Source organism: Onychostruthus taczanowskii, unplaced genomic scaffold, assembly GCF_017590055.1.
Source record: "Onychostruthus taczanowskii isolate IOZ18803 unplaced genomic scaffold, ASM1759005v1 scaffold21, whole genome shotgun sequence".
Lineage (NCBI taxonomy): Eukaryota > Metazoa > Chordata > Aves > Passeriformes > Passeridae > Onychostruthus > Onychostruthus taczanowskii.
Window position 1 is genome coordinate 6,083,548 of NW_024499351.1, and position 12,486 is coordinate 6,096,033.

The window sequence follows — 12,486 nt, forward strand, 5'->3', positions numbered from 1 at the left end:
GTGAAGTGCAAAAGATCATTTTCTGAATTTCTGAAATTCCCCTCCCACATGTAGGATACACTGTGCTGAAACCCTGGCAGTACTGCAAACTGGCAAGATTGAAAGTACATCACTACAGGACGGGGTAATGGTATTTGGATATTTGGTAAGCAATCCAGATCCTGCAAGACAACATGGTCTCATTGGATTACAAAGGGCATTGTAGGGCATTTTTCTGAAATACAAACTGCACCAATAGATAGTGCTGCAACCAAGATTTGGGCAAATTAAAGGAATTTCTCAGAGCCAGGTGCCTGTTTTTAAAATGGTTAAAATAGAATAGCATATCTAACTGGCACTTTTATCAGAATCCAATGAAAGCCAGCAAATCCCTGAAGATGAAGTTTGCAATGACAAAGGGTAACTCAGGTCGCTTCCTTTGACCTTACCCAGCTCTTCGTATTATATAAACCAGCACATGGTTACAAAACCATGCAGCCACCAGTGCTGCCAGCATAGCCTGGAGCAGGGAAGAAGCCCTTGTGCTAATTACCCACGCCTGCCCTTGTGAGCTTCTCCTGTTTCCCGGGACTCTGGGGAAACAAGTTTCCATAGAACAAACTCCTGCCTTGAAGGAGCTCTCTCAACCCGGCCAGGCTTGGCTGTATCCAGCTTGTCCCAGCCTGGGGGGCGAAGGAGCTCTGGGGTTGGGGTTCCTCCTCCAAGGGCTTGAGCTTTGCATGAGACCTGGCCTCCTCTTGGTCTGAGGAAGGTCAGTGCAGAGGGAGGAGGAAGACCTGGGAAACAGGGAATGTTTGCTGCAGGTGTGTCCTGGTGCACAGTCAGGCTGGGCAGCGCCTCAGCAAGCTGCTCCTCACGTCATCCTGGGAGACTCCAAGAGACTGTCCCAGGGCATGGAGCTCTGTGACCCATCACAGCTGCTGAGGAGGCTTTCAAAAAGGGGGCTGCAAAAACCAAGAATTCAAAAATGAAAAATAAACCCATGAGGAACCAGTTAATTTAAATTTAGGCCTCTGGAGGAATGGCAATTTCCAAAAGGGAGCGAGAGATGCCCTGGCAAAACTGGGTTGGAAGTTTGAGCAGACCCTGGCCATGGATCACAGAACTGGGTGTGAGCACCTGGCCTTGCTCAGACAAAGGAGAAGGCACTCACTGTGCTTTAAGGCACAAATGAGTTGTCCTCGATAAATGTCATTTAATTTCCCCTAAAATGCACTGAGATCAAGGGCAACAGAATTTTACATGCAACTTTAAAATTAAATTAAATCCTAAATTTCTTTACAACTTTGAGCAAAATTACTCCTTGTTGATACTGAAGAAAACATGACTGAAATGTGTTCCAAAATAATCTATTTGTCCACAAACACAATTTTTATTACTTTGCCCATTTCTCTGATTATGCAATATCAACTGCACTCTTTTCCATTTATCAGCAACTGTTCATATAATTGATTAAATACAGGTAGTTTCTGGGCCATTTGAAATAGCACAGAGTACAATGCCATCACTCTGCACTGAATAGCTGTCTCTATTTGGTAGTCATGCTCCACACAGGAACATAATTTGATGATAATGACTGAATGGCAATATTCCTCAAACAACTTGGGATACACTCCCTAAAAAGAAAAGTAGTCTTTGTACTTTCTGAAATGAGTAGCCAAATAAATTAACTTTTATGGCTCTGTAAAAACTTCCATAAACTGCGGTTTATGTGGGAAAAAGTTTATCTATCCTCATGCTAGACAGACAACTTTAAGTCATTGTGAAACAGAACAGAGAAATAATTCAGGTGTAATTCCTGAAAATCAAGGTCTTTAAAATTTTCTGGAGGTTTTGCTTTTTTTCTATTCTTTCCTGTTTGTTAAAAGAAATACTGACATACAAAAGAAAATCAGGTAGTTAATACAGCTACAAAAAATTGTGTTCTTACATCTATCAGATAGCATTTTAAATACGAAAAAAAATTTGCTGTGTGGAATACAACAGTATTCTGCCTTCTCTTTCTGCTGAGAAAACAAATGAAGAGTGGATTGAAAAAGGTACATTTCTTTCTCCTATTCTTTGCGAGTAGGACACAATGATCCTTGTGGGTTCCTTACAACTCCAAAGATTCTATGATTAATGCCTCAAATGAAAACTGGCAGATGCACACAGATTTCTCAGTCATGCTGAAATGAGACATGAGAAGTACTGAAAAGGAGCAATGAAAAATAAGTACAGTTAGCAATGAATTGTTATAGGAGTGTGTAAGGTAAAATTTTTAATGTCACATAGTATGGATAGCTTTTAGAAGAGCCTCAAGGAACTAAAGAATGGAACAGTTGTTCATTTTGGTTTGGGTTGAGATCTGGAAGATTTTTGCTTTTACTGATGCTGGATAAATAGATCCAGAGCCTCTCCTTACAGTAGGAGAGGCTTTTTTTCATGGTTTGGAAGCACTTGGCTATGTCTTGTTTATGTGTCATTTAATTAACTATAGATGTTTTAATTTAGAAATTGATCACTGATAGAGAGCTTATCTCAACACCAGTGCTTTGATACTGTGCAGAATTTTGAACTGTAGTTATTTTCTGCATATGGCAGTTACAGACCTCTGTTTTGTGGGTTGCTGAAAACGTCTCTTTTCTGTTAACATGTTCTTCTGGAATGTATGGAACAGGTGTAAGAGTCTCAGTGGACTTAAATGCCAGGTTATACTAACTACAAGTCTGTGTTGCTACGTTTGTTTCCTAAATGGCTGCACTATGTTCGGCCTTTTAGGACATATGGAGCTCAAACCTAACAGACAAAGTGCCTGGTTTGCTGCTCTGCCTCACTGTCCAGACATTATATAGCCTTCCCTATCAGCTGAAGTGAATGGAAGCAGACCATGGAAGCCTTCACCAGACAGGGTGCTTTATAAATACCTAAGTCTGATTAAAGGGGCTGCTTTAAATAGTGCAACAGCTCTTACACACAGCTTCCAGCTAAAGGACATATGAGGGGCATATCAGATAGGAAATTTTGCTGAAAATACTGCATATAAGGCTCTCAACCTTACATTGATTAAATCAGTTTTAAACATTTATGGGCTATATTGCATCCCTAGCAATCTAAGTCAATTCCAGGCTCTTCAATGCAATGCTCTAGGGGGCACAGGAGTACTGCAAATGCCCGCTGCACCTCCCCTTTCCTGCCCAAGGGTGCACCAGTAGTCACATTACCTCTAAGAGAGTAAGAGTTGAGAGGATAACTTATCAAATTAGGGTATTCCTGGATATGACTCTTGAAATCAGTCCTTTATATCATCAATTAAATGTCATAAGGTGAGCCTAGAGCAATGCTTAGAGTCAAGGCTGCTGATTGCTTTTCACTGGAAAGCAGTGCCCATCAATGATTCAAGTATATGAGAAAATAGTAATTTAAATGGAAGTTTGATATGCTGTGTACCCATCTGAAATTCATAGTTTGTGAATTAAGCTAAAATAACCAATAATCCGATTGTCAGAAATTATGGAGGGAAAAAATTGTTGTGCTCTGTTAAACATGTCTTTCAAGTTGAAAAACTAATAATAGTTCTAGTCTATGAAGTACAGACCTGCTTTTTGACAGCTCAGCAGCACCATGGCAGGCAGTGGGGGATTTTTTTGTTGACCTAGTAAACATTCAACCCAGTTTATAAGCCTCTGACAAAGGTTTTCACTTGTTACTGTGACTCCTGAATTCTGCCAGTAGTCTGTGCCCTCAGTGCTCCTCATGCCATGTTCCAGAGGGGCTCTGGCTTGTCCTCTAGGCTGTCTTTCCACCACTTTTAGATGGCTCTTAGCTTTCTTCTAGGCACTTGTTCTCTTTAGTGGAAAACCCAGAAGCAGAATGCCTGGAATGGAAGGGATAGGAGAGAGAATAGAATAGAATAGAATAGAATAGAATAGAATAGAATAGAATAATCTCAGTTTGAAGGGACTTGTGAGGATCATCTGTTTGGATGAACGTCATCCAACTGTGAAGTACACACCTATAAGAGTAAAGGAGAGAGGATCCAGGAGGTAGAGATGGAGGTGGAAGGATGAAGCTTAATGATAAAGGTGGAAGGCAGCCTTTTCTCTCATGTACATTAGTGGTGGGACCTCCCTCCTTTTCCTTCCTTCCTCCTCTTGATGTCCAGCTAGGAATCTGTACACTGGTTTGTGGAAATGCTGTGCACTCACAGCTGTAAGTCAATGGGAATTGTATATTAACTTATGTGATATTTTCTTTAAAGAATATAGGGAGATACTAGACTTTAGGGATTACAAATTTGGCATGAAAAATGGGGGATGGTCCTATTTTTTCCTCTATCTTTGGTTCTCAGATTTAGAAAGGGGGTGACAATGACTGATGGGATGAATGAAAACCTCAAGTCTACTCAAACAAAAATACCCCCATGCACAAGACAACCCTTATCACACTCATTCCTGCCTTTCCAAAGCCCTCCAGTATTCACAGAGAAGCTGGTAATTTATAGTTTCTTCCTTATATAGACATGTGTAAGAAATTTTAATTATTAAAATTGTTACTATTACTGTAAGAGCACTGTTCTTTATTTCCAGTTCTCTTTACTTGATTTTGTTTCACCTTGAAGTACAGAGGTGGAATGAAAAATAAAAGTTGTTCTGCACTCTGAATGCTAAAGCAGGCTGACATCTCCCTTGCAAAGAGATAGAGTGAAATTGTGCCATGCAGTGATAGCAGGCACTAAGGACAGCTTCTGTAGCAGTGACAATAGGCCCATGATTGCAAAAAAACCAAAAAACCAAAACAACAAAAGCTCTTCATTGTCTGTTACCAACTACATTGAATAGTTACATTCCACAGGATGGATATGCTCATTTCAGAAACAGAGCTTGAAGAGTGTGTTCAGTAATTCTAGGCTTAGATACAGTAGCACAAAAGCACATCTGTCATAAAGGGGTTTTTTCCCAATACTGTCTAGATTGAAGTTTTCTAAGCAGACTTGTGTATTTGGAAAAGATTTGTTCTCTAGGTTTCTCTAACCATCCTCATTGTGAGTGATGTGCTGAACAAGGATGGGATATTGCTATAATGCTGAACGTATAGCAGCTCTCAGTTTTTGCTGTTTTTTCTGCACCTGGTAAGTTTGAGCTAATCAGTACTTCCTTTACCATTTAAAAATTCCCAGTAAGTATGGGTTTTTTCCCACACTTGGTGCAAATGAATACAAGAGACCAAGAGTATGACATAGGGCTTTTTTCTGAGTTCTTCATGACATCCTCTCTCAGACTTTAAATGAAATTATAGCTGCTCAGAAAGGTTTCAATTCAGTGAACATGTGTTTTAAAATGCATTTACTTCTGTTTTACTGAAAGCACCTAGCTTTCTGCATTTTACTTGTCTCTCCTAGTGTAAGTTCAACTGCTCTCAACTTTGTCTTGTATAAATAATTTCTGAGAACTATTTTCACTCAAATTTTACAACAGAGAGAATGTTATCTGCCAAATTTGTATTACACATGAATAGTGAAAAAAGTTTTTTCAGTTTACTAATTTTGACAAACATGTTGTCACCACTGATGTCACAGTGGTTCTTGGTTTGGCAAGTCACTCTTCCCTCAGTGACCCAGACCAGGCTCGTACTGAGTATCAACTTAGAGCACTACATGCCAAGTTGCAGCATGACATAGTCCATTTGCATTGACATTGCAAGAATGGAAACAATGGAGATTAGTAACAGACCCAGAAAAGAACCAAGCCTATTTCCTTCTTCTCTCTAGAAAAATAATCTGACTTTTTTGAACAGTTTCTGTCAAAATACTAAAAATTAATGCACTGCTCTCTTCTGAACAGTAACATTTTTATGCACTGTAAAGTGAGGTATGGATCACAAATGCCTGCCTGGATAGAACTGCCAGTCAGGATCTCCACTTGGTCCAACACACAGCATGTTTGTCAGTCAGACTGTTATCCAGCAGCCTGATTGAAATCTGCTGCAAATGTCTCAGGGTTCATGCTCCCAGCTTACTCTGGGATGAGTATTTGCATGCATCTGTGCCTTCCTACTATGTATGAAGTATTCAGTGCAAAGACAAGAGAGAGTCTATTGCTTCCATGCTCCTTAGTTGAGAGGAGATTTGCTTATTATATTTACAACACTTAATATTTTGTATGACAGAGCCCCTTGGGGCCAAGGTCTCTATATATAACTGCTGGATTTATTGCACTTGTTTTACTCTGGGCCCTTCTCTGTTGTTAGTTCCAGTTTAATTTCTTTTAGTGTTATAAGGACATTATCCTCCTCTTTTATATTTTTACTGCTTTTAACTATTGCTTAAGACAGTTATTCCTAATAGAATATGTCTGAATGAATAGCACAATATCAGAGTGATGTGCTGGGTCCAGAATTCCATGCAGACTGTGTTCAGTATAAAACCACAGCACTATATGAAGGGAGTTTGAAAGTTTGTTTTGTTTTTTTTTTTTAAGAGATAAAGAAGAGACTATCCATGCTTGGGAAGGAGGTCAAGCAGCATGGAAAAATTCAGCATTAATCCACTTCTCTCTCTTGCTGTTCCCATTTATGAAGTTATGAAGCATATTTTGTAGTTCAATTGAGACTGAATTTGGTTTTCCTTTTCCCTTTAGTAATGACCTCATCTTTGAAGATTTATCTTTGTCTCTAGCCTTCCAAGATAATTGTGGTATGGTAATAAACCAAAATAACAATGGAACACTATGCTGGAACGCTATGCTGGAAAAAAAGGTGTGTTAGAATATAAAGGATTCTAAGAATGCTGAGCCGTCTAAACAGAGATGTTGGTACACATTAATTTCTGTTCTTTCTAACTCAAGTGAACTACAGCTCTATAATGTAAACAGTCATTAACCAATTAGTGAGGCAATACCAGACCTTTTAGCTTGGCTTTAAATTCCTCCATCCAGCCCCTCCAATGGAGTTATTTGGTGCATGGCTGGGCCATGCTGGCAGAGCAGACTGCACACAGAGCTCCGTGTCACACCGTAACTGCTCTGGCTGCTCACTGCATTTCTGCTACCTTGACCAAGTGGCACATCTTCATTGCAACACTGGCAACAGGGTGGCCACTTTGCATGCTCCTTTTCCTGGGGCGGTGTGGTGCTGCACTGCAGAACCATTGGAGCTGTGTTTTGCACCGTGCAGTTGTTTGAGCCCACAGAGTTTGTTGGGGACCGTTGTGATAGATGGGTCTGCAAACCATCCCTAGACAGAGGGCTGGGAAGGGACACTTCAGAGATGGCATCCAGATGAGAGCACATTGCTGCACTGAGTTTAGAGAAGAGCAGAGGACTGAGTCTACCTCTACATAAGGTAGAGTGTTTGTCATTTCTCCCTGCTGCTAAAAGCTGGGAAAAGCTTTTCCTTCCCCTAGGGTACCCATCTGCTTCCCAGGAAGTACTATACTAAGTAACAAGGAGATTACCAACCCTGAAACTCAGCTTACATAGGAAGAAGATGAAGAAGATAAAGGCAAAAATACTTCTTAACACAATTTTTTTTTGGTAACCTAAGACATGAAGATACCTGCATGATCAGGTGGACTCGTACTCCAAGACAGTCTTTCTTGTTCACCCTCTTCTTTTTTTTTGTTAATACCCTGTGTTGTACATATCCTTCAACATCACTGCTGCTGCTGCATGTTCATGCAGCAGAAACCCACTGTTACTAATCCTTGGAAAGGAGACCCCAGGTCAAGTCTCCCACTTTTTCTCATCTGTTGTTCAGATAATCGGTCTTTTTAAACTGCCTAGGTGTGACCAAGTAAGATATTTGATAAATTCATTCTAGATGTATTTTTCTATTTCGTTAATGTATCTATGTTTCATCTGTTCCTGAACAATGGCTCCTTATTTTGTACCACAATTTGCACATGGTCTGGGGTGAATGAGAGAACTTAAGGTAAAAATATATAGCTGCACTTTGGCATAAAGATTGATTTTAAAGAAGCTTTTTTAAAAAAAGCTTATGCAACAGTACTTTTTTAGTCCACTAGAAGAGTAGGAAAGCAACCAAAGTAAAGTTAATGGCTTTTTCTGATAGCACAGAGACTTCTGGGAGAAACAGTCTATCTTCCATACACACATTGACCTTCACCCTTGTGCAGTAAGTTGGTGCAAAGCCTGCACATTTAATTCCCATTTGAGCTAAAGGATTTGTGTCAGCCTGAGTAATTCTCACTGTTGTGGTTCGCTACTCATGCGTGTAGAACTTTCTGATCTTCTCCATAAACTTTTATCCATACTCTTCTGTTGTAAGCAGGAAAGCTTTTGCATTTTAGATATGAGAAATGATGAAATTAACATGCTGTGTTTGTAGTCAGACTAGATGATCTAATGACTCTGCCAGGCTTTAAATTTTATCAGTCTGTTGAAATAATTTTGCTTGAAATCAATGAAACTATCCATATGCTTAAATTTAAGCACCTGCATAAACATTTTCCTGAGTCAGGATGTTATTCAGCACATAGTTATGAGCTAGGTGTTTTAGACATTATCAACAAAATTTATTTGTTAACACTAAAAATTCTGTTGTGTTGAACAGCTGCATCTCTTTGTAGAACTATTTTGATGCTATCCAATACTGAATGTTGATGCCTTAATGTGTTTTAATTGGGTTTCTTTTTGTGTTCCCTCTTCCCCAGCTCTGTTTCTTGAGTGACACTGTACTGTAGACTGCACATGAGTTGTTGAAAAGTCTTGCTTTGACTACTCCAAACACTTGTAATTCTCTGCTCTTTTTTTCCTATGATGTTAGTGGGACTAAATAGTGACTTGGAGCACAAAGCTTCCTTGTAAGAGTGTCTGGTAGAGAGGAATAAGGGCTTAGAGAGAAATTAAGATGCTTACACTGGAGCAATTGCATGAGGAATAATAAATCTTACTAAACCTGAGCTAGCTTTGCAGGAAAGCATGGCATGACTTGTCACCCAAAGTGCATTACTTTTTAAGTCATGTGATTTTTCTTCAAGTCAGTCAGCTTTCCTGGAACCAGAAATCCATATTGCCCACACAGTAGTGACAGCTGACTGAGGTATTTATTTGACAACTCTAAACCTCTTTAATTACCTGGTAAAATAATGTCAGGGTAGGAAGCATGTGAACCTCAACTTCCTTCTGGTATATCAGATTCTCATATTTAATTTTTAGCTTGGAGCTTTAATAATTGCAGCTCTGTTAGTACTTGTGAACAGTCAAAAGTGTTTATGTAGAAAGAATCTCCTGCAGTGTACCTAGACCCTAGCAGGTGGTAAGATTTTATAGGGTGCTGGGGTGTAAATTTCATTCTAAGCCTTCTGAAATCACAGAATAAACTAGGTTGGAAAAGACCTTTGAGATCATTGAGTCCCAGCCTGTGAGCTGCCATTACATTATCAGCTAAACCATGGCACTGAGTGCCTCATCAAGTCTTTTTTTAAACACCTCCAGGGACAGTGACTCAACCACCTCCCTGAGCAGACCTTTCAGTGTCCAGTCACTCTTACAGCGAAGTGTTTTTTCCTCACGATTCTATCTTCAGGAGAAAACCCTCTATTTAGGCAGCCCTTTCAGTGTCACTCTTTCAGTGTCACTCTTTCAGTGAAGTATTTTTTCCTCACGATTCTATCTTCAGGAGAAAACCCTCTATTTGCAAACTTTGAACTCATCAACATGTGAACTCTTGCAGTTTAGAAACAAATCTTTATATGTGTGTGTTTATTAAGAGTATTAATTAGGGAATTTTAAAGTACTAGCTGTAGTATTTTTTCCAGAGGCAAATGTGAACGTGCATCAATATGCTTTTGATCACCTTTTCCTGTAAACTGCAATGTAACTGGCTGATTTGTAAATGATCTTCTCCTTATAGCTAAGGAAATGTTTCTGTTTTGCTACATTCAAGCTACCAAGCTTTAAAATAATGTGGTGAGTCCTGCTGACCTGAATAAATCTGAAGTTTATGGTGTGTACTGTTTAGCTGTGTTACAGTCGCTGTGCAACCGACATCTCATGAAAATGATTGTATTTATCCAAAAGCAGAAACTGCAATGTTTACTAAATTTTTTAATTAAAACACTATTTTTTTCTGTTCCTGTTTAGTTTTTGTGCAGGACAATCACTGACTGAAATTGAAAACAAGGAATGCTACCTGCATGAGAGCATGCTATGCTAGTTACTCAAATTTCATTCTAAAGAGCTTTCTCTTGCAAAGCTTCTAGTTTTACTGCCACTTTAGTCTTCTCAAGACCAGGCTTATAACCACCTAGAACTCCTGTAAATTACTGAGAATCACTGTAAATGGTGATTACTTTGAAATCAGACAAAGAAAGGCCCTATCCATTCCATGAGCTTGCCTTACATCTGCTTCATTGGGATTGCTGCTTGGCACCTCCCTGGATCAGGGTTCAGCCGACTGCTGCTGTTTACAATTGTCCTGTCGAGGCTTTTCACCTACATGGGTGACATCCTGCCTTGCTATCTTCACAATAGCAGACTCTAAACATAATAGCATCCTATGGGGATACAGTAGAATAACAACACATCACACTTCCTTTTAGTCACCAGCAACTTTTTACCATAAACCGCTAATCCTAGACAACATCTGAATAACAAATTAATCATCCGAATGGCATATGCTTAGAGGCAATGTGTTAACACAAATGAGACTAATACAAAGGTTATTCTCATAGATCTTTCAAAGAAGATGAAATTTGCATGATGAAAACCTGAGTCTATTATTCTACGGCTTCTATTCTGCTGCCTGCAAATTGCAACAGCGTTCCCTTTGTTAGAAGTGCAAAGGACATGTTGAGAGTTGAAGAAATCAAATACAATCTTATAAAACTCAATTTTTCCATCTTAAAAGGGTGTCTTGTTGGTGGTAACTCAGTGAATTAATGCGGTGTGTAAACTGATTATCTTAAAATGAAGCTTTTTACACAGTCATGATAGTGTGATATTGTGTATAGTATCTGAAAATCAGCAGATAGTTGGTGGTAACTCTTAAAATGAAGCTTTTTACATACTCAGTCATGATAGTGTGATATTGTGTATAGTATCTGAAAATCAGCAGATTAGAAATTTCCACTCATATTCTACTGTCAGTTTAAATTAGACCTCAGAATGGCAGCATGTAGTATTGCAATGCAAGCAACAATGAAAAATATATCTTGATTAAATATATATATATATGTAGTATATTTTTGTACATATGCATGCACACACACAAATTACCTTTCATAATATTTTCTAAAACTCTAGAAACTATCAGGGACTTTAATTCAGGCTAAGTTGCTACCTTCAAGTCTACATCATAAGACTGAATTATCACAAAACTTGCATTATATACATTTTGATATGCTTCTGTATTCCATATTAATACATCTTGTAAAAATATATATTTAATATACTTCTCCCTCTCTGTGTCTTTCTCTAAATCTATATTTTTAAGTGAATACAGAGTTGACATCATATTTTCCTTTGGGGCATAGATTTACCACAACATTTCTCTAGTACTTAATCACAATCTGTAAGATGAACAAGTCAGGAAAACAGCAGTCATGTCATGGATTTATGGCAAAGGTTTCTTTTGCTTAAGAAAAGTTCTGAGGAATCCATAAGTGAATTCAGATTTCTTTATCTAAAAATCAGCCATCCTGCTAAACCTTTATCTAAAAGTCATTTGCCATTCCTTCTCCAAAGCTCATTCTTTTTTCCTCTACCAGCCTGGCCACACCTGAAAAGAAGTGGAGCATGCAGCAAGCAGAAATGCCAGAAGGAGGCACTTACCTTAATTTGATAGGTATCCAACTTGCACCACTCTCCTTTTTTCAAAGAGTTCTTCTCAGGATATGGAGATGCTGAGGTTATTTGCTCCCAGCAGTGTCCTGCCCATGGCTCTTCCACTCAGCAGCCCTGGCAGCGCCCTGGAGAGAGCAGCAGGATTGTGCTCTGCTCCCTCCCAGCAGCTTCACTGGGGCTGGGGCTCCTTTCAGCTCAATTAGTTCTAGATTGTTTGGCTAAATGGCAGCCACACTTCCTTCTATTCTTTCCCAACTTAGTTTTCCTGCCTCCAGTGGTGCTTTTTCCTTTCTTTGGGCTATAAATAGGCCTGTCACAACACAGTCTATAGCAGTAAGGAAGGCAGGAAATGCATTTAAACAAAGGAAAGATCTTAGGGGGTTTTGCCCTCCCCTGCCGATATAAGTAAAAGAATTTGATAGGGATTGGTCTGCAGACACAGTTCTTTGCATGAGGAGAACACTTGCTCAAAAACATGCTAGGATGTAATCTTTTGTACTCCACATAAAAAATGAGGAGGCACAGCAGCAGTAGGCTTTAGTGTCTTGGGTAATACTACGTCCTTAAAGGATTTCATTATGGTTAAATATTTGAATGTCTTTGGGATTGGAGTGTTGGAAAAAGATTTTTTTTTTTTGCCTTAGAAAAGAGGACAAAGTTGGCTAACATGTTTTAAGAAGACAAAATATGTCTTACAGGATGT

At 39.1% G+C, this 12,486-nt stretch overlaps 1 protein-coding gene across 3 annotated transcripts in view; it reads right to left on the minus strand.

Annotated features, from left to right (window-relative positions):
* RASGRP3 (RAS guanyl releasing protein 3) overlaps positions 1–11,925 on the minus strand; it is a 58,865-nt gene extending 46,940 nt beyond the window's left edge. For all 3 annotated transcript variants that reach the window (XM_041404343.1, XM_041404342.1, XM_041404337.1), the window contains exon 1: positions 11,772–11,925. The gene's annotated coding sequence lies outside the window, so the exon portion shown is untranslated. The remainder of the gene's footprint in view (positions 1–11,771) is intronic.
* Between the last annotated feature and the right edge of the window lie 561 nt (positions 11,926–12,486).